We start from the raw sequence: 24,501 nt of genomic DNA on the forward strand, positions 1-24,501 counted from the left end.
ATACATGTACATGCATAATAATCATTTAAATAATATGTAAAACATGTATGCAAAATATATTATAATAACCAAAATGTATGTTAAAATGTAGGAATAGATTCAAAAACATGGATGAAATAAAATAACATTAATAATTTACATAGAATTGAATTATTTATTATACATATACCAATATACATGATGCATTTGAAGAAGTGTTATAGAATGGATATTTTAAATCAAATAATATACAAAGCAATTCAAAATAAGTAGTTTATAAGACGATTTAAAATAATATATAAAATGATGCATGAAAAGAAATTTAGAATGCATGACATACAAAACAATTTAAATATTGGTAGAACAATTTAGACTAAGTAATAAAATTATTTTTGAATACAAAAAGAAAGATTTAAGATAGACGACATATAAAGATCTTAAAAGTAAATAATACAAATAATCTTAAATAATATATATAGTAAAACAATTTACAATAAATAATCTGAAAGAAAAAATGGAGTTAAAAAAAATTAAGGATTAACTTGCAATCAAGATAAAATATGAGGTACAAATTATGAAATACAAAAGATTAATAAAACATGAATCAGGGCCTAAATGAACTAGCGAAGAAAGACGAGGGACCGATCAGCAAATTATTCCAAGGCCACAAGATGCGTCGTTTCGACACGGGCCAAAATGAATCAAAGGCCGAAGTCTTGGGGAAAAATTAAAAATACAAAACAGAGGGAAGGGATCCGATTGAAGGTAGGAAAAGCGGAGGGACCAGGAGCGTAAATACCCCCAAAAATAATGAAGACACGCGGATCCCCTGGTTAGCGGGTCGGGTCATCCGGTTTGGCTTCAAAACGGTGTCATCTTGAAGCATTTTGGGACTAGATGAAACGGTGTCGTTTCTTGGTTACCATAAGAACCTAAAATTTTCCTAAACCCTCATTTGAAGCCCTAATTCAAAAAAAAAAAAAACTTAAAAATCCTTCGTTTTTCCGTACTTGGCCGACTCAAGGAGAACACCCCCCCAATCTGTCGTTCGGTTAGGGATTCAACCCCAAAAGACTCGCCATCGTCGGACCACCACTATAATCGGTGGTCGTTAACGCGTGATAGATCTCCGAATTTTAATAGGAGGCTCGATCGACAGAGGCTAAACACGAAGGTAAGTATTCTCTTTATTTCTTTCCATACATTAAAACAGAACAAAAACCGAAATAAAGAAGACTTTTGAATACTCAAATCGGAAACCACCTCTCGATTTTGATAGTCTTTTTCTGTATTTCAATATGCGAAGTGTGCCCCTCTTTTACATTTTGATTATCTTTGGCTTTATAGCCGAGAAATGAAAAGAAAAAAATTAAAATAAAGAATACAAATTTCCTTGCTGTCTTTTTGTTGTTATTCGCTGCTTTCTCTTTTTGTTTATTAGTCTATTGCAGGTGTGCGTGGCGCGTGGAGGTGTACGGCGTACGGAGGCTGCTGGTGGCGCAGCTACTACGGCGTTAAAGTTTCAGAAACCCTAGGGTTTCTGATTTGGGTTTAAGTTTTTGGGCCTGTTAGGCTTGTTCTTTTGGTTGGGCCACAGGTCTTTGGACTGTGAAATTGGACTATTTATTGGGTTTTTATTTTTTGTTTTTGGTTTGTTTGTTGTTTAGTGGGCCTGGGCGGATTTGGCCCATTACAACAGGTATGAAAAGATTTTTAATTTATATGGCTACAGTGGAACTTGAATGCACCTTATATATACTATCACCCCCTACACATGCAAAGCATCTCTGCCTCGTACTAGTAAAAAGATCCCGTTCCAAAGCCATTTCCAGCTAGCCATCCAAACTAGTTCACCAAATGATGGCTTCTAAATCAGGAATTCTCACTGATTGGCCATGGAAGCCTCTTGGAAGCTTTAAGGTAAGATGATCTCCTTCCTTCACTTTTTTATTATTCTAAACCAGGGATTCTCCCATGCGCTTATACATTGTGTTGTTGGATGGATATATTTACAGTACATAATTCCGGCTCCTTGGATTACGGAGAGAATATACTCGATTATAGTTAAATATGCAAAGCAATGGATGTTTCCAACCTTGCGATACTCCCACTTATGTTATGGAGAATGATGCACAGCTAGCTTTGGATTAGCCTTTGTTGTTATCGAACTGCCAAAGGCACCAACAGGATTGTGGACAAGGGTATCGAATTTGACCAAGTTGACAGGAAAAGGAACTGGTAATATGAGTTACATCTGAGTTACATTTTCTTCTGAAAATTAATTAATTTTAAAAGTGGGTATTAATATTTATTAACCATGAACATTGCAGGGATGATCAAATATTGTTCAATGCAGTCCTGTTTTACTTGGTAAACAATTACTTTCCATGAGGTTCTCACTCACCCGTATGGAAATAGGATGGTGTGATTATAATCATGTTGCTCCATGCCGGCCCTGTGGAGTTCCTTTACTACTGGTTGCATAGAGCTCTGCACCATCATTATCTTTACTCCAGCTACCATTCTCATCACCATTCTTCCATTGTCACTGAGCCTATTACTTGTAAGCACCTCCGCCTTTGCTCACTGAATCCACTTCGCAAACTTAATTATTCGTTAAAATGATATTATATAAAATATTTTTCATTGTTTCGTAAATTTTATTCAAATAAATTTTTAAAAGATATTTTCAAAAGCAACATAAACTATATTAGTTATAAATTTGACAACTGAAATTTATCTTATAATAACTATATTATTTTAATAAACATAATAATAATAATCAATCTCTAATTAAAACTTAAATGCATAGTGACACATTTGAGCTAAAAGGGATAACTAAATATTCATATTTATACTATTAAAATATTAATATTTTGCATTATAAAATATTTATTGCTAAATGTTTTTAAATTATAAATTATATTTATTATTAAAATATTAATATAAAATATTTTCAAGAATATTATTTAAAATTTTAATTTCTTATTAGGAAGAATATTTGATGCACTGCCGGTACATAAGTCTTATGTATCAGAAGTGAATAATAACATGATACATCATCATCAAATAAAATAAAAAAAATAGTAGAAGACTTATAAATAAATACTAAAAACTTTATTTAAACATAATTAAATAAATATTAGAACACTAATTATGAGATCCTAAATATGAGAGTTATTAATATTTACTTATAATAGTTAAATTTAATGCTTAATTAAGTTTAAATGAAATTATCGATATTTATTTACAAGTCTTTCATTTTTTTGTTTAATTTAATGATGATGACATGTTATTATTCATTGATAATATATGAGAGTTATGTGTATCAAATATTATTCTTTATTATTAATATTAAAACTTATTAAGAAAATAAGATTGTAATATTAAATAATTTTATTAAAGTAATAAATTATATTAATTATATTAATAAGGCATTTTTCATTCTCCAAACTACTTTACAAACATAAAAAAGAAGAACAAACACACCCGTAAATATGATGTCGGTACTGCTGGGACACCCTCAAACCGTGACTATATCAACTCTTTCTACGTTCTAAGATGAGATCAAGAATACATAAAGATATAAATAATATAGAATTTGTTAAGAAAAGTAGGAAATAATTGAAGAGTGTGCGTGTTGCAGCTGTGATACATCCATTTGCAAAGCACATAGCATACTATGCCCTGTTCTCAATACCAGTGTTGACAACGATGCTAACTGGAACTGGATCCATGATCTCCTTTGCTGGCTACGTCACTTACGTCGACTCCATGAACAACATATGGGGCATTGCTCGAACTCATTCCCAACTGAGTCTTCTCTATTTTCCCCCCTCTCAAGTCCCTCATGTACACTCCATCGTAAGTCCTCTCTCTTAATGAAAACTATACAAGCACGTAATGTGGAATTAATGGAAATAAAAAAGCAATTGACCAAATTCTCCCAACGGCTTTCATTCTTAAGCCTTAGTTAACCAAGTTTGACTGACATGACAAGATAATGAGAATAATGTAGACATTTTATGTTAGGATTAATCTAGTTTTTGGACCCCAAAGGTTTTACATCCCGCATCAATATTTTCTTAATCCAGGTTGGTATTTAAATTTAACAATTATTCTTACGTTTGGGTTTGAATTAGAGAATTGTTTTTACATTTGGATCTGATTTTTTTTTCATTCTTGAATTTAGTAATTGTTGTCATATTAGTTGAACATTTTTTATAAAACTTTTTTTGGATTAATGCACACTTTAGCCCTTGAAATATACTGTTTTCCCCACTTTAGTTTTTAAAGTGTTTTTGGTCCATTTCAATCCCTAATTTTATCAAATGTTCTCATTGTAGTCCTTTAAACATTAAAAACTAAGAACTAGTATATTCAGTAAATCATACACTTTAATATTAATTTTTTAAATTTTAAAAAAAAATTTACTAAATTTTATAATTTTTTTTCTAATTTTGAATTTTTTTTAAATTTTTTGTAATTTTTAAAGATTTTAAGGCTTTTTCAAATGATAACATCATTGTGATGTCATTATATGATATGTGGCAACATATGATTGGTTGGTCGATTTTTTTAAAGTCCAATGGACCAAACTGAGAATGTCTTATAATGTTACGGACTAAACTGGGAACGTCTGGTAACATTAAGGATTGAAGTGGACCAAAAAATTTTTTTTAAGAACCAATGTGGAAAAAGCGGTATACTTCATAGACTAAAGTGAGCATTAAGCTTTTTTCTTCAAGGAAATATTATGGACTAACTTGGTAAAAAAAATTAAAGTCTCAATAGAAAAACAATTATTAAGTTTAAAAATAATTGTCTAATTAAAAAACTAATTTCGACCAAAATTAAAGTTTATACTCTGATAAGAAAATGTTTTTCAAATTTAAATCTCAAATAATATATTAACCTTTTTACGTTGTTGATTAAATTACCGGAGCAGGATTGCAGGAGACAATTATCTTACATGTAATTTTTCATTTAAATTTTGTTAAGATGTTTAAATTCTTAAAAAGGTAAATTGTTTTTTAATTCAAAATTTTATATTAACCTTTTATCATTTAATAAATAAATATTTTTTTTAGAAATTTGATTATGTAATTTAATTGAAACTAATATATGCTGATATGATAATGTTTCATGTAATCCTTTATGATAATTCGTTTCCCTTCTTTCTTGATAATAGCACTGATTGCTATAGATGCAGTTACATCATTAAATCCATAGCATGTAGCAAAGCATGCATAATATAACAGTATTTAAGTGTCTACTTAGTACTTGTGATATGACGGACATAAATAATGTTAAATTTTGTTTGATTATTCGGGCAGGTTTCACTCACTACACCGCATGTAGTTCAGAACTAACTATTCACTATTTATACTAATCTACAATTACATGTATAGTACAGTGGATAAAAATTCGGACACCTTGTATGAAAATTTTGTCAAAAGAAAAGAGGAATCACCCAACGTGGTGCATCTAACGCACCTAACAACACCTGAGTCAATCTATCATCTCCGCCTTGGATTTGCCTACTTGGCCTCTAAGCCATACTCATCAGTTTGGTACTTGTGGTTGCTCAGGCCTGTTACATTATGGTCCATGGTGCTTACCAAGATTTATCGTCGAACTTTTGTTGTTGAAAGGAACCGCTTCGATCCGGTCAGATTACAGACATGGGCTATACCCAAGTACAGGGTACAGGTATGGAAGCTTTATTAGTGCTGTTGCTAGTAGGTGCAGCTGCAAATACAAAACATGTATATGTATGGTGTTGGAGATTTTAAACTTGAACAAGCAATGTTCAGCAAAAGCTTGAGCAGCAAGGCTCGATACTTGCTGAAGAAACAAGCAAGAAAAATGAACAAAATTTTAAAGCTAAAGCAAAGAAAGAAAAAAATGGAGAGAGTGAATGTGTATGAAATCTGATGATTTTCATTCATATATCAACTTTAGCATAAAGCCATTACATATATCAAACATAAGCCAAACACTTACAAGCAAATTTTACCTAAACTGTCACCTAACACCACTATAACTTATTGAAACTTGATAAAATAACTTGTTCAACAAAGCAAAGCTGATTTTTCAGCTCAATCACTACCTAATTACATCAATCATCAAACTAACATAGTTCAAAATGAACAAGATTACATTACACCAACAAAATGAATAAAAAAGAACTAAATGATAGCAGGTGCACTTGGTTCTGCTGCTCAAGCATGACTGGTGCGCTTGGTTTGCTTCTTGGTCTTGCATGCTGACCAACCTTCATCACTCCTCCTTGGTTAGCATGTTGCAAACTCCCAATTTAGTCCTCAAATGAAGAAATTGTGTCACACCAAGAGGTTTTGTAAAAATGTCAGCAAGTTTCTCCTCTGAACTGCAATGAATCAGGTTCACCTCATGTGCTTGCTCCATTTCTCTCACCACATAAAGCTTAATGTTGAAATGCTTTGTCCTGCCATGAAAAATTGGATTCTTTGCAATTGCAACAGCAGATTGGTTGTCACAATAGATCTCCGTTGCTCCCTCCTGGTGTAAATTTAAATCTGTTAAGATTTTTCTCAACCATATGGCTTGATTCACAGCCCCAGTAGCTGCTACATATTCAGCTTCAGCAGTTGACTGTGCAATTACATTTTGCTTCTTCGAACTCCAACAAAAGATAGTCAAGCCAAGGGTGAAGGCAATACCATGAAGTGCTCTTCATGTCATCATTTGAGCCTGCCCAGTCACTATCAGTATACCCAACTAGCTTCAGCCTTTCAGTCTTGCTATGCAACAAGCCATAACTCAAGGTACCTTACCTGACCACCCTTTTTTCTGCCCGAAAATGCTCTTCATTGCAACAATGCATAAACCTTGAGAGTAGACTCACTGCAAGCATTATATCTGGTCTAGTGGCTGTTAAGTAAAGCAAGCATCCAACTAGACTTTTATAGGTTGTTTCACAAACCTTTTCTGAGTTGCTTTGGGTTGTTAATTTTTCCCCAACAGTAACTGGAGTATTTGTTGCTTTACAGTTCTGCATTGAGAACTTGTTCAAAATCTTCATACAAAAAGTTCTTTGACTTAGAAAGAATCCTTCCTCTGATTGTACCACTTCTATGCCTAGAAAATAGGTCATTCTTCCAAGGTCAGACATCTCAAAAATTTGTTGCATTTTAGTTTTGAAATCAGCAAGTATTGTTTGATCTCCTCCTATAACCAGCAAGTCATCCACATACACAGATACAATAAGCTGTGTTTCATTATTTTACTTCTTGATATATAAAGTAGGTTCACTAAAGCTTCTTTGAAATCCCAAACTTAGCAGGTAGCTGTCAATTCTGCTATACCTGGCCCTTGGTGCTTGTTTCAAGCTATACAAGGCTTGCTTTAGCCTGTAGACCATATCTTCCTTGTCTGGCACTTTGAAACATTGAGGTTGCTCCACATATATTTCTTCTTCTAGAAAGCTATTGAGAAATGCTGACTTTACATCAAGCTGGTGGATTTTCCACTCTATTTGAGCTGCTAAGGCAACCAGCAGCCTGATGGTGTCTAGCCTAGCCACTGGTGCAAAGGTTTCCAGGTAGTCCAGGTCATACTTTTGGCTAAAACCTTTCATAACTAGCCTGGCCTTCAACTTTTTCAAACTCCCATCTGCGTTGTGCTTGCCTCTATAGACCCATTTCACCCTAATGATCTTCCTATTGCTTGGTCTTGCAACTAACTCCCAATTTTGGTTCTTCTCAATCATAGCAATCTCATCAGACATAGTCTGTTTCCAGCCTTGATGTGCTTCAGCCTCTTCAAAACTGCTTGGTTCAGCTATTCCTACTTGAGCCCTTTCATAAGCTTCAGCCAATGGTCTTCTGCCCTTGACTGGTTCATCATTAATGTCCATTTCTGGACCATTTTGACAAGGGTCAGTTTGTTCAACCACAAATTCTTCAGAAACTGTCTTTGGCTCATTTTTATCCCAATTCCAGCTTGCTTTCTCATTGAACACTACATCTCTGCTAACTAGCACTTTGTTTGTTGAAGAATCAAGGATAATATAGCCTTTTTTTTACCAGAATACCAGGTTGAGCTCTTTTGGAAAATTTGTCCCTTTTCACAGCTAGGACATGTGTATAACATATGCATCCAAAGACTTTCAAATGAGCCAATGATGGCTTGAACCCGAACCAGACTTCAAAAGGTGTTTTGTGAGTCAAGCCCTTGGTTGGGAGTTTGTTTTGAATGTAGACTACTGTGTTGATTGCCTCAGCCCACAAATTTTTAGGCAGATTCTTCTCAAACATCAAACATCTAGCCATATCCATCAAGCTCCTATTCTTTCTTTCACTTACACCATTCTATTGAGGTGTGTAAGTGTTAGTGAGCTGATGTTTGATTCCTGCTTCATCACAAAAGGCTTGAAACTGAGCTGAGGTGTACTCAGTTCCATTATCAGACATTAGAGTTTTAAGCTTGCAGCCTGTCTCAGTTTCAGCAGTAGCCTTGAACTTCCAAAATACTGAAGCTACCTCAGATTTTTGCTTCAGGAAGTAAATCCAACAAAATCTTGAGTAATCATCAATAAATAAGATGAAATACCTGCTTCCATTTAATGATTCAGTCTTCATAGGGCCACACACATTAGTGTGCACAAGCTGAAGTTTTTCTAAGGCTCTCTAGGCCTTGTTTAAAGGAAATGGCAGCCTGACCTGTTTTCCTAACTGACACACTTCACAGATGTTACACCCCTTACCTATATTCGTTATTAGGATAGAGTTCGAGGTATTACCGGAACTTTACATTTAAAACATACTGAATTGACTCACCAGGTTTAGCTCAGATCTGAAACTTTCAGGCATTCACATCTTGGCACTTAAATGGTCCTTCAAGGCCCTAAATATACATAGAGATAGTTTGGGATAGAACCGGGAACATTTAATAACTTTAGAAAATTTCCTTATTTAGAGGTGTCACACGCCCGTGTATGATGGGCCGTGTGGTCACCCACGCCCATGTGGCCTAAGGCTTGTCCATTCCTTTAACTCGTGGGCAACACTAACATTTAGGCACAACCAAGACACACGCCCGTGGGCTCACCCTGTGTCCAAAACTTGAGCATTCTGTTAAATTAACACGACTCAGACACACGCCCGTGTGTCCTACCCGTGTGCCAATTTGACTTAAAGTTTTAGGTGCAGGGGACACACGGCCATACCACATGCTCATGGGGATGAACCGTGTGTCACACACGGCCTAGACACACGCCCTTGTGTCTAACCATGTGGACCTTAATAGGCTATTTTCCAAGCCTTTCTCACCCCTTTTTACTACTTGTGCTTAGTAGCTACCAAGTTTGAGAGAAAACATAATTTTACATTATTAAATAATCTTAATGAAAATGGTTGTATGAAAACCTCATATCATTGGTTTCATACATAAATGGTTATTTCCCCTTTAATGTTATGGGTTCCCATGTTGCTTTAATTCGTCCAAAATTGGCTCCTTCATGCGACTCATTGCCAATTGGTAACGACTCATCATATAAGAACATAAACATGCATATAAAGGTAGGTCATGGCTTACTTCCAAGAATGCCAATTTCCATGGCCTTCTACAAAAAAAGATGAATACATCTTTACATGCCTTCATTTAGCAATTCAAATAACACATATGATAAAATACTCAAAGCCCTATACATGCCATTAACAAAATAGAAGTGTCTTTATACCAAAGCTTGACTAGTTGATAGTGTGTTGCTTCTCCAACCGTTTTCCAATCCTCATGAGTCCTCGAGCTCTGTAAAACAGGGAAAAGAGAGGGGTTAAGCATTTTCATGCTTAGTAAGCTCGAATAACCGGAAAGTAAACTTACCGAGTAATTAGCATACATCCATACTTAAATCATGAAATTATCCATTATGAAATAATTTCCTATCATTTGCACTTAATCAATGAGTTAGTCACATAATCATGTTTCAAGTAATTTAACTAGATGAGCTCATCATTCAACATTTCATTCATATATGTATACCATGTTAATCTCGTTGAGTTTCTAAAAAATCTCGATGGAATACCCATTATCCGCCAATTCATACGAACGACCATTTCATGCTTAGTAAGCTCGAATAACCGGAAAGTAAACTTACCGAGTAATTAGCATACATCCATACTTAAATCATGAAATTATCCATTATGAAATAATTTCCTATCATTTGCACTTAATCAATGAGTTAGTCACATAATCATGTTTCAAGTAATTTAACTAGATGAGCTCATCATTCAACATTTCATTCATATATGTATACCACGTTAATCTCGTTGAGTTTCTAGAAAATCTCGATGGAATACCCATTATTCGCCAATTCATACGAACGACCATTTCATATATACACTCCCGCGAACCTCACATCATATGGCAAGATTACCAGTCCAGGCTAAATCCCCCATTATTGAACTCATGAGGTGTTGTCGGGATTACCAGTCCAGGCTAAATCCCTTATAACGAAAAACACCCTTAATGAGTTCGGATCTGAATTATCAATCTAGGATAATTTCAGACCCTGATCGGATTACCCGTCCGGGCTGAATCCATCATGCACACATATTCTTCGGGAGGCTTGATCATTCAAGGAACACCAGTCTAGGTTAGATTCCTTTTCATACGAGAGATCTCGGATTACCCGTCCAGGCTAAACCGTTACTCCAACACATGCAGGATCTCAGTTCACATGTCAATGAGGGTTTATCCATCGAATTCCCTTTGTCAACCTCAACCGAGATATTTTTCATATGTTATCGTCAATATACATTGATATTTCATTCCAATAATAAATGCAATCATCAAGCATTCATAAATCATACAATTATGCATATTAATGGTTTACTTTAAGTTATCCGAACCTACCTGGTATCTGTTTCAGAGTTATGTTTCGATTATTCCGAAACCTTGTATTTACCACGATCGACCTTCGAAATTTGTTCCTTGGGGCATATATCAACAAAATTAACTCATTAATACACTATATTATGCATTTCAAGTTTAATATCTACCCCCGGTCCAAATGATCGTTTTACTCCTAACCTTTGACATTTTTACGATTTAGTCCCTAAGCTCGTATAATGGAACATATGCACTTTCTATCTTAACCAAACCTAGCCGAACACTTTTCTTTCTTATGGTAGCCCACATTATCCATTATTTACTCATTTCTACCATACATTTACATCTTTTGCAAAATAGTCCCTATAAGGGTTTTTCATGAAAATCAACTAGGAAAAGATGTTTAATACACATTCATCTTTCATATTCCTCCATAATCCATCAAAATACAAGCAACTCATGCATGGGTAAATTTTTAAACATGAACCCTAGCATGAAATATGGGTAGAAATGGAGAGAGCAAGCTACCGGGATTTCGAAAATACAAAGAGCATGAAAAACGGGGCTTGAGAGCACTTACTATTAAGCTTGAAAATGTTGAAAACCCTAGTTATGGCGTCTCTTCAATTTTTAGCAGCCATGGAGAAGAAAATGGCTGATTTTGGCTTGATTTTTCCCATTTTAATTTATTAAAATGACAAATGACCAAAATGCCCTTATGCCATTTCTTTAAAATTTCATCCATGCAAGCCCATTTTTGTCCAAAAGTTTAGAATTTGGGAAAATTGCTCTCCAAGACCTTCTAATTCATAACCTAAGGTAATTTCATACAAATTTCTTTTAGAATCCAAGTTTTGTAAATTATTCAATTTAGTCCCTAATTTCCAATTGGACACCTTATACATAGAATTTCTTCATGAAACTTTAACACATGCATATACTCATATTATAGGCCTTATAATAATCATAAAATAAATATTTTGATGTCGGATTTGTGGTCCCAAAACCACTATTTCGACTAGGCCCTATTTCGGGATGTTACATTTCTCCCCCCTTTAGGGACTTTCGTCCTCGAAAGTCTTACTAGAAAATAGATTTGGATGCTGACTTCTCATGGTTTCTTCTGACTCCCATGTAGCTTCTTCTACACCATGTCGATGCCACAGAACTTTTATAAGAGCCACATCTTTATTTCTCAACTGGTTAACTTCGCGAGCCAATATCTTAATTGATTCCTCTCCATAGGTCATGTCCGGTCGAATTTCAATCTCCTTTGATGAAATTACATTAGAGGGGTCTAATCGGTATCTCCTTAACATGGATACATGGAACAAGTCATAAATCTTTTCCAATTCGGGTGGCAACGTCAAACGATAGGCTAACGGTCCAACTCTTTTAGTGATCTCGTACTGTCCGATAAATCGTGGACTCTGTTTACCTTTCCGACCAAATCTCAATACCTTTTTCCATGGAGATACTTTCAAGAATACTCTATATGGAGATACTTTCAAGAATACTCTATCTCCAACTTGAAACTCAATTTCCTTTCTTTTCAGGTCAGCATAAGACTTTTTCCTATTTGATGCCACTTTTAAACAATCCCGTATCACTTTAACTTTTTCTTCAGTTTCTTTAATCAGATCAACTCCATGAATCCAATTTTCCTTAAGTTCTGTCCAGTACAATGGAGTTCAGCACTTCCTGCCAAACAAGGCCTCATAAGGCGCCGTTTTCAAACTTGTTTGGAAACTATTGTTGTAGGCAAATTCTACCAATGGCAGGAATTTTTCCCAGCTACCCTGAAATTCGAGGATGCAACAACGCAACATGTCCTCGAGATTCTGAATCATCTGCTTGGACTGGCCATTGTCTGAGGGTGAAAAGCTGTGCTAAAGCTCAACTTTGTACCCAAGGCTTCTTGTAACTTCTTCCAGAATCTCGAAGTGAACCTCAGGTCTCTATCCGTAATAATCGACAGTGATACTCCGTGCAATCTTACTATCTCAGAAATTTACAAATCGGCCAATCTATCAAGAGAATAATCCGTCCTTATCGGAATGAAATGAGCCGACTTTGTCAACTTATCCACTATAACCCATATGGTATCTTCTTTTTCGGAGTCATAAGTAGTCCTGTCACGAAGTCCTTGGTAACTCAGTCCCACTTCCATTCGGGGACCAACACAGGCTGTAACAAACCTGAAGGCACTTGATGTTCAGCTTTAACTTGCTGACATACCAGACATTTCGATACAAATTCAGAAACATTTCTTTTCATGTTGCTCCATCAGTACATTTTCTTTAAATCGTTGTACATCTTAGTACTTCTCGGGTGAACAGACAAACGACTGTACTGGGCTTCTTACAAAATCTTCCGAATAAGTTCATTGTCTTTGGGTACACAAACCCTTTCTCTAAACATTAAACATCCATCAGGACTAATTCGAAAATCTGACTCAACACCAGACTCACATTGAGCCCTTTTTGCTTGCAAGTCATCATCATTAAGCTGACCATCATGAATTTCCTACAGAAATGTCAGCCTAGCCTCCAGCTCGGCCAAAATTGAACCATCATTAAGCAATGTCAAACGAGCATCCATAGCTCTCAAAGCATACAAGGATTTCCTACTCAATGTATCGGCGACCACATTCGCCTTTGTCGGGTGATAGTTGATAATCAAATCATAATCCTTAATTAATTCTAACCATCTCCGTTGTCTTAAATTTAATTCCTTCTAAGTCATCAAGTATTTCAAACTCTTGTGGCCAGTGAATATAGGCAAGTCTCGACATACAGATAATGCCTCCAAATTTTTAATGCAAAAACAATAGCGGCAAGCTCTAGGTTGTGAGTTGGATAATTCTTCTCGTAAGGCTTCGATTGCCGTGAAGCATAGGCTATCACCTTGCCATCTTTCATAAGTGTACAACCCAATCCGTTTAAGGATGCATCACTGTAGACCACAAATTCTTTTCCCAGTTCGGGTAGTACTAAAACAGAAGCTTCGGTCAACAATGTTTTTAATTTCTCAAAAATTTGCTGACACTTCTCTGTCCATTCAAACTTAACGTCTTTCTATAGCAACTTTGTCATCGGAGTCGCTATCATGGAAAATATTTTTACAAACCTTCGATAGTAACTGGCTAAGCCTAAAAAGCTTCTAACCTCGGTTACATTTTTAGGCGATCTCCATTCGACAATTGCAGAAATCTTACTTGGATCAACTCGGATGCATTCACCCGAAATTATATGACCCAAAAATCCAACTTCCTAGAGCTAAAACTCACTCTTGCTAAACTTAGCATACAGTTGCTTTTCCCGCAAGGTCTGCAACACAATTCTCAAGTGCTTTGCATGCTCTGTCTTATCTTTAGAGTAGATCAAAATGTCGTAAATAAACACAACGACAAAATTATACAAATATGGCCGAAAGATCCTATTCATTAGATCCATGAACACAGCCGGTGCATTCGACTGCCGAAACAGCATGACAAGAAATTCATAATGGCCATATCTCGTTCTGAAAGTTGTTTTGGGTACATCCGAGTCTTTAATTCGCAGTTGATAATAGCCAGACCTCAAGTCTATCTTGGAGAATACGGTGGCTCCTCTCAACTGGTCAAACAAATCATCGATCCTTGGCAAAGGATACTTATTCTTAATAGTTACCTTATTCAATTGCCGATAATCGATACATAGCCTCATCGAACCATCTTTCTTCTTTGCGAACAACACAGGGGCACCCTAAGGTAAAAAACTTGGCCTAACGAATCCTTTATCCGTTAGCTCTTACAACTGTGCTTTTAACTCCTTCAGCTCTGTAGGTGCCATTCTGTACAGGGCAACAGAAATGGGAGTTGTCCCTGGCACCAATTCAATACCAAACTCTATCTCTCTTTTTGGAGGTAATCTGGGTAACTCCTCCGGAAACACATCTGGGTACCCACATACTATCGACACGGACTCAATCTTTAGCTCTGTTTCTTTAGTGTTCAGTACAATTGCAAGGTAAGCTTCATATCTTTTCCTTATATATCTCTGGGCAACCATTGCCGTGATTACAATCGGCGGCGAATCCAATTCTCTTGATTCAACCTGTAGAATCTTACCATCCAGGCATCTTAACTTAATATACTTACTACCACAATTCACAGTTACATCATTAAGGGCTAACCAATCCATACCAAGTATTACATCAAATTCATCAAATGGTAACAACATAGGGTTAGCCGGGAAACAATAACCTTGAGTCGTCAAAGGACAATTCTTACAGACTCTATCAACTAGGACTGATCTGCCTAGTGGGTTCGACACTCTAATGATGAATTTTGTAGGTTCAACAGATATATTCATACTAGACGCCAATCTCATACAGATATATGAATGCGTTGACCCTGGGTCAATTAAAGCAACAACACTTGTATTAAAAAGAGAGAAAGTACCCGTAATAACATCAGGAGCAGAGGCTTCCTCTCGAGCACGTATCGCGTACGTTCTTGCCGGGGCTCGAACCTCTAATTTTGCAGCGTCTTTCATCACAACTCGACTGCCACTAACACTTATAGGGTATTTTGGAGGTCTACCTCGTGGTATGGGAGTATTCGACTTCAGAGCTAATTCCTCATCTTTTTTAGCTCGTTTCGGGCAGTCTCTGAGAAAATGATCAAGAGAACCACATTTGAAACATACGTTGCTTTTCATTCAACACTCTCTGAAGTGAAATTTGTTGCAGCTCTTACACTTCGGTTTTTGATCATCTACACTCTGAGGAAGACTTTTGACCTCGTCATTTAGAGCTTCTTGATCTACCCAAATATCCCACTGACGAAGTGGAACGATCATGCAGGCTCCTAACTTTCTTCGTGGAGAACGTGAGTGTTTTATAGCTAGATCTCTTGCTCGCAACTCGAGCCTCTTTTTTAGCTTGTTTTCTTTCATTATTAAGTTCCTCGGCCTTCTTGGCTCGATCGGCCAATATGACAAACTCTCATATTTCCAAGATCCCAATCAATAATTTGATGTCCTCATTCAGGCCTTCCTCAAAGTGTTTACACATTTCCAATTCAGTTTGGACCCATTCAGTTGCGTACTGACTTAGTCGTACGAACTCTCTCTTGTATTCTGCTATAGTCTTGTTACCTTGTTTGAGTTCCAGGAATTCCTTTCGCTTCGAGTCCAAAAACCGTTGACTAATGTATTTCTTCCTAAACTCTGCTTGGAAGAAATCCCAAGTAATATTTTCTTTCGGCACTACCGAGGATACAGTCTTCCACCAATTGTATACAGTGTCCTTCAAAAGGGACACAGCACACTTCAAACATTCCTCGGGTGTGCATGACAAATCATCTAGCACCCGTATAGTATTTTCGAGCCAAAACTCCGCTTTTTCAGCGTCATCATCAACTTTCACTCTGAATTCCTCAACCCCATACTTTCTAAGCTTATCTACAGGGGCTTTTTCGATTCTCACTGATGCCATACCTCGTGGCACATCCTCATCAAGTTGGTTAGGGGTGGGGGAGGTCTCAGTATATTGGGGTGATTTCTTAGATAATCCCCAAACCATTCATCCATCAAATCAAAGAAGGCAGCTCGGGCCTCTTCTCGGCCTTCTGACATTAGCCTTCTACTACTACTAGATACAGCTTGTTGTGCGGAAGCTGGAGCATGGCTCTCGGCTCCCTGGGACTCATCTTGTGCTTGATTGGAAGACATTTACTATATTCAAAACAATTTAAACAATTAGGAGACGACACACTATCAACATTCAAATAATGGCATGTATAGCGAACTTTAACATCCTCTACGGTAGTCCTAGAACTGACTAAACCGTAGCTTTGAGACCAATAAATGTAATACCTCTTATATGTATCCATTATCAGGATAGGGTTTGAGGTATTACCGGAACTTTACATTTAAAACATACTGAATTGACTCACCAGGTTTAGCTCAGATCTAAAACTTTCAACCATTCACATCTTAGCACTTAAATGGGCCTTCAAGGTCCTAAATATACATAGAGATAGTTTGGGATAGAACCGGGAACATTTAATAACTTTAGAAAATTTCCTTATTTAGAGGTGTCACACGCCCGTGTATGATGGGCCGTGTGGTCACCCACGCCCGTGTGGCCTAGGGCATATTCATTCCTTTAACCCGTGGGCAACACTAACATTTAGGCACAGCCAAGACACACGCCTATGGGCTCACCCTGTGTTCAAAACTTGAGCATTCTGTTAAATTAACACGGCCCAGGCACACGTCCGTGTGTCCTACCCGTGTGCCAATTTGACTTAAAGTTTTAGGTGCAGGGGACACACGGCCATGCCACACACCCATGGGGATGAACCGTGTGTCACACACGGCCTAGACACACGCCCATATGTCTAACCATGTGGACCTTAATAGGCTATTTTCCAAGCCTTTAGTCACCCATTTTTACTACTTGTGCTTAGTAGCTACCAAGTTTGAGAGAAAACATAATTTTACATTATTAATAATCGTAATGAAAATGGTTGTATGAAAACCTCATATCATTGGTTTCATACATAAATGGTTATTTCCCCTTTAATGTTATGGGTTCCCATGTTGCTTTAATTCGTCCAAAATTGGCTCCTTCATGCGACTCATTGCCAATTCGTAACGACCCATCATATAAGAACATAAACATGCATATAAAGGTAGGCCATGGCCTACTTCCAAGTATGCCAATTTCCATGGCCTTCTACAAAAAAAAAAAGATGAATACATCTTTACATGCCTTTATTTGGTAACTCAAATGACACATATGACAAAATACTCAAAGCCTTATACATGCCATTAACAAAATAGAAATGTCTTTATACCAAAGCTTGACTAGTTGATAGTGTGTTTCTTCTCCAACCGTTTTCCAATCCTCATGAGTCCTCGAGCTCTATAAAACAGGGAAAAGAGAGGGGGTAAGCATTTTCATGCTTAGTAAGCTCGAATAACCGGAAAGTAATCTTACCGAGTAATTAGCATACATCCATACTTAAATCATGAAATCATCCATTATGAAATAATTTCCTATCACATGCACTCAATCAATGAGTTAGTCACATAATCATGTTTCATGTAATTTAACTAGATGAGCTCATCATTCAACATTTCATTCACATATGTATACCACGTTAATCTCGTTGAGTTTCTAGGAAATTTTGATGGAATACCCATTATCCGTCAATTCATACGAACGATCATTTCATATATACACTCCCGCGAACCTCACATCATATGGCAGGATTACCAGTCCAGGCTAAATCCCTTATAACGAAAAACACCCTTAATGTGTTCGGATCTGAATTACCAGTCCAGGATAATTTCAGACCCTAATCGGATTACCCGTCCCGGCTGAATCCATCATTCAAGGAACACCCGTCCGGGCTAGATTCCTTTTCATACTTGAGATCTCAGATTACTTTTCCAAGCTAAATCTTTACTGCAACATATGCAGGATCTCAGTTCACATGTCAATGAGGGTTTATTCATCGAATTCCCTTTGTCAACCTCAATCGAGATATTTTTCACATGTTATCATCAATATACATTTCTATGATATTTCATGCCAATAATAAATGCAATCATCAAGAGTTCATAAATCATACAATTATGCATATTAAGGGTTTACTTTAAGTTATCCGAACTTACCTCGTATCCATTTCAGAGTTATGTTTCGGTTATTTCGAAACCTTGCACTTATCATGATCGACCTCTGGAATTTGTTCCTTGGGTCCTATATCAACAAAATTAACTCATTAATACACTACATTATGCATTTCAAGTTTAATATCTACCCCCGGTCCAAATGATCGTTTTACTCCTAACCTTTGACATTTTTACGATTTAGTCCTTAGGCTTGTATAATGAAACATATGCACTTTCTATCTTACCTAAACCTAGCCGAACACTTTTCCTTCTTATGGTAGCCCACATTATCCATTATTTACTCATTTCTACCATACATTTACATCTTTTGCAAAATAGTCCCTATAAGGGTTTTTCATGAAAATCAACTAGGAAAAGATGTTTAATACACATTCATCTTTCATATTCCTCCATAATCCATCAAAATACAAGCAACTCATGCATGGGTAAATTTTTAAACATGAACCCTAGCATGAAATATGGGTAGAAATGGAGAGAGCAAGCTACCGGGATTTTGAAAATACAAAGAGCATGAAAAACGGGGTTTGGGAGCACTTACTATTAAGCTTGAAAATATTGAAAACCCTATCTATGCTGTCTCTTCAATTTTTGGCAGTCATGGAGAAGAAAATGGCTGATTTTGGCTTGATTTTTCCCATTTTAATTCTTTAAAATGATAAATGACCAAAATGCCCTTATACCCTTATGCCATTTCTTTAAAATTTCATCCATGCAAGCCCATTTGTGTCCAAAAATTTAGAATTTGAGAAAATTGCTCTCCAAGACCTTCTAATTCATAATATAAGGTAATTTCATACAAATTGCTTCTAGAATCCAAGTTTTTCTAATTATTCAATTTAATCCCTAATTTCCAATTGGACACCTTGTACTTAGAATTTCTTCATGAAACTTTAACACATGCATATACTCATATTCTAGGCCTCATAATAATCATAAAATAAAAATTTTGATGTTAGATTTGTGGTCCCGAAACCACTATTCCGACTAGGCCTTATTTTGGGATGTTACAACAGACTTTATCTTCATCTTCAAGTTCTCGAAGTCCCTTCTCAAGTTTAGAAGCTGTTGTTGCCTTGTTCTTTTAGTCCCTTGAAACTCCTCCTTTAGTCTATCCCAGGCCCATGATCCTTGTGAAGATGACATCTGATACACAGTTCTGAATACAGGAGATGGCTTTGTGCCTCTTGGTCCTTTCATCAGCATGTTGCCTGATCTGAGCCACTGTTGGATTGGCTCTTAATGGTGCTGGTTCAACATCTGAGTTGAACACTTCCCACAGATCGAATGCCTGGAGATAGGTCCTCATCTTGACCACCCAAATGTGGTATCCTTCTCCACTGAAGACTGGAGGTGCAGTTGGTGAGAAGCCTGATGAAGCCATCATTTTGAAAGTATGCAAAGACAGGTTCACTGAGATTACAGCTCTAGATACCAATTGTTGGAGATTTTAAACTTGAACAAGCAGTGTTCAGTAAAAGCTTGAGCAGCAAGGCTCGATACTTGCTGAAGAAACAAGCAAGAAAAATGAACAAAATTTTAAAGCTAAAGCAAAAAAAGAAAAAAATTGAGAGAGTGAATGTGTATGAAATCTGATGATTTTCATTCATATATCAACTTTGGCATAAAGCCATTAAATATACCAAACATAAGTCAAACACTTTCAAGCAAAATTTACCTAAACTATCACCTAACACCACTATAACTTATTAAAACTTGATAAAATAACTTGTTCAACAAAGCAAAGCTAATTTTTCAGCTCAGTCACTACCTAATTACATCAATCATCCATTTAACATAGTTCAAAATGAACAAGATTACATTACACCAACAAAATGAATCAAAAAGAACTAAATGACAGCAGGTGCACTTGGTTCTGCTGCTCGAGCATAGTTGGTGCGCTTGGCTTGCTTCTTGGTCCTGCATGCTGACCAACCTTCATCATATGGATGTATAGTCCTAATCATTAACATTGCTATAATTAATTTCCAATACTGCTTGAAAAGGCAAAAGGAATCCATCAATAACATGATCGAGGAAGCCGTATTAGAGGTTGAGGAAAAAGGTGCTAGTGTGTTGAGTCTAGGACTTACAAATGAGGCAAGTTTTCCCCCCTCTTCCCATAATCAGTCAATATGCTTGCAGGAAAATTACATTAAAAAATAGGTAAAAATCATTTTTAACGGAAAAGATAAGGTATGATGCTAACGTGAACACTATGTAGGGTGAAGAGCTAAACAGATATAGTGAAGTGTATGTGAAGAAGCATCCCCAGCTAAAGGTGAAGTTAGTGGATGGGAGTAGCTTGGCAGTTGTAGTTCTCCTAAATAACATACCAAAGGTAACAACCCAAGTATTCCTTAGAGGCAACTTGACTAAAGTTGCTTTTGCAGTCACCGTTGCCCTATGCTAGCCATATAAACTGACATTGCTAAGCTCTCAAATTCTCAACTATGTCTAACTTTTCTCTTAGGAAATTTGAAGCTCTAACTCCATTCTTGCATTGTTTTCATAATCATTTTCCTCTTTTGTGATATCATAATCTTTAATTTTAATTCATTGTAGGTCATTGTATTGTGTGAGGATGAATACGAGAAGCTCGACAAATCATTTAGCACCAAGTCTAAGGATAACTTGGTTATCTCAAAGAGTTATAGCTCTTGCAAGGTAATTCAGTCTCATGCCTCAAGCCTAGGTCTTTCCAAATAAAAATACTTGAAATGGCTAGTAAGTGAAGATAAATTATTGATATGTTGCAGGTATGGTTAGTGGGAGATGACTTGACCGAAGAAGAGCAAAGAAAGGAAACTGAAGGAACATTGTTTATTCCCTTTTCACATTTCCCACCAAAAAAATTGTGTAAAAACTATTTTATCACACCACGCCAGCAATGCAAACTCCGATGGCCCTTGAGAATGTGGATTCTTGTGAGGTAAACTTACTCATATGTCCATGATTGATGCTCATTCTTGTATACATTTGATATATATATATCTGAAATTAATTAAAAGCTTTCATAATTTTTTGTTTTACATTGTTAAAATATATGCATTAAAGAGTAACAATATGAATGCATTTAACAGAACTGGTTGCCAAGGAGAGTGGTTAGCGTATGGCGCATAGCTGGCATACTACATGCTTTGGAAGGATGGGAAGAACATGAATGTGGTTACACCATGTGTAACATTGAAAAAGTTTGGGGAGCATGCCTCAAGCACGGATTTCAGCCTCTGAGGGTCCCAATTCAATCAAAATCCTAGAAGATATTTGGCAATTTAACTATCTACTTGATGTCTATGCCTTTTTATGTATAAGCATTTACCTATACTATTATCCTTATCCTGGATTCACCGTTTGGGTCTCTATCGAGTTAAAGGTTCTTCTCCAATGTCTCCATAGTACGTATGAGGAGTTTTTAGAGAAATATATAATGCATATTTATATTTCCTTTAAATTTTAATTTTGTTGGTGTAGAGCACCTGACAGATCAAGAATTGTCTTGATCGATTATTGATTATATAATTTACTTTATCGTTAATTTTGTTGGCCTACTGACATCATTAATAGCTATAAATAAGATGTTTAGAGGGCCTTCATGACTACTTTAAGACTTATATCATTTCTAAAACTAGCAAATTTGTTTTTTCAATTAAAATATTCTTCAAAATAGTTTATCACTTGCAAGCAGGGGCAAATCTAGGGGCTAGAATGGGTCCTGGCACCCCCTAAAATGGAAATTTTCATTTTGACATGTTAAATATTTAAAATTTTAAATTGATAAAAGTAAAATTGTACTTTGATCCCCCTCTAAAATGATAAAATTTTAATTTAATTTTTTTAAACTATATTTTTATTATCGTAAAAATTATAATTTAATTTCGAACTCTAAAATATTTTTTTGATTTCACCCCTGCTCTCAAGCATACCAAATTGTTATTCAAAAAATAATATAATGAAAATATATTCAAAGAGAAATATTTTGAAGATGGATTCTCAAAAGTCAATGAAATATTAGTAGTAAAACATGTCACCTATCTTAGGAATTAACCATTTCACTATCTATTTAGTTTATAATCTCTAACTTAATCCAAATTAATTCGAGTGATGAAATAATACAAGATGATTGGCATGCTAAGTGGTTGTGAGCTCCAATTTAGTGCTCTCAAGTTAGACTAATGTAAAGCTCGATAAGCTCTCAGATTTCCTAGCCTAACACCCCCTTAATCGCAACCCTTTCTTATTCTCTAGTTGGATTAACCTAGAGGTTGTTAGATTTATGAGCTATTAAATGCATTAAATCATGGGATTAATATGGATGACATTTTTTTTTGTCATGTTGACTTTGACTTTGGCAATTTAAAGAAATTAAAAAGAAAAGGTTTGGCCATTATCACCCTTTGTCGCCGACCAGCAATGAAGAAAGGAGAAAAAATTCTCCATTTTTCTATTTTGTTTATCTCATTTGAATCAAATAAAAAATATTCTTCCAAGCTTAATTTTACCATCAATTTCATCTTTTTGATTTCAAGTGGGTTAGTGAGAGAAAGTTCAAAGTTAACAACCCACTTTCACTAGAGTTGGAAAATTCAATTTTGGGTTTGGAACCCATAAATCTAGTCACTCTAGAGAGTAGACTGGAAGGTTTTTAGGAATGGCTATGGGTAATTAGTTTTAATTAAAATTAAGGAGATTTAAATTAGAAGATTAAGTAATCAAGGCTTAAGGAGTTAGAGATGTAACACCCCTTACCCGACCCAGACGTTATGGCCGAATCTGACATACCACATCGAAGCATTCAAAACATTTCCGATCCAGAAAGAAAACTTGCTGAGTGTTTTAAAAGATGATTTCATTATAGGTTAAAGTGAATGGAAGCTGTGCACCAGGTAGGAAACCGGAAAAGAGGAGGTGAGTCCATCGGACTGCTTAAGTACCAAACTCCCTTCGGATCCAATCCTAGACATGCAAACCTCTATTGCCATACCTTAACGTCATGTATATTTCTAGGAAACCGATTTGATTAAGTCCCTTTCAGGAAAAGTGATTAATTTTGGAAAATATCTTCATTGCGGAGGCTTTGTCTGTTTTTGTGTTATTTTGAAATCAATTACTGTTTTTGAAAACGCGTCCTAAAGCTACCCAATTTCAGTAGTTAAATATAAATATTATCTATCTTAATAAAACATATAAAAACCATCAAAATAAATAAGCGGCCTTATTACATTTAAAAGCCCAAAACCTCAAACGTAATTAAAAGGATGTCCAGTTCACCAGAAGAAAATCAAACTTTCAGAATGGGTGGCCACTCCGAATTCCCTCACAACTCCAAGCCCACTATGGTTGGGGATTACCTGCGTGGATGAAAATAAAAGGGATGAGTTTGGGGAAAATCAGTGTGTAAATTAACCCAACCATAGCCTATATCAGCTCAAACCACAAAAATAGAATAAGTTGGCCTTAGCCCAGAATAAAAATTTAGAATAAAGCCCATAGGCCCATAACAGATCAGAACAGATATTACATGAATGCAGAAATCCCAACCCAGATTCATCCATAACACCCCCGTACCAGCCTTACACCATGTGGGGAGACTACTCGACCCACCCAACCGCTACACACCACAGAAATCGCAGCGAGGCTTCCAGATATTGTGACGAAGTCACCAGATACATATAATCGTGGCATAGCCACCAGAACAGATATATGTGGCAGAGCCACCAGATCAGATAATCGTGGCATAGCCACCAGAACAGATATATGTGGCAGAGCCACCAGATCAGATAATTGTGGCATAGCCACCAGGACGCTTCCTCCATAATATAACCCATGTCCCCATGCAACAGATATATAATCATGGCATACATCATACAGAATCAAATCGTCATGCTTTTCAGTCAAAATTAACCCTAGGGGTATATCGGTAATTTTGCACCTAGGGGTATAATAGTAATTTTCCATACAT

The 24,501-nt window shown here is 36.2% G+C and overlaps 1 pseudogene; it reads left to right on the plus strand.

The window, feature by feature from the left end:
* Positions 1-474: 474 nt before the first annotated feature.
* On the plus strand, positions 475-21,884 carry LOC107962104 (very-long-chain aldehyde decarbonylase CER1-like; annotated as a pseudogene).
* The last annotated feature ends 2,617 nt before the right edge of the window (positions 21,885-24,501 follow it).

This window comes from Gossypium hirsutum, chromosome A06 (assembly GCF_007990345.1).
Source record: "Gossypium hirsutum isolate 1008001.06 chromosome A06, Gossypium_hirsutum_v2.1, whole genome shotgun sequence".
Classification (NCBI taxonomy): domain Eukaryota; kingdom Viridiplantae; phylum Streptophyta; class Magnoliopsida; order Malvales; family Malvaceae; genus Gossypium; species Gossypium hirsutum.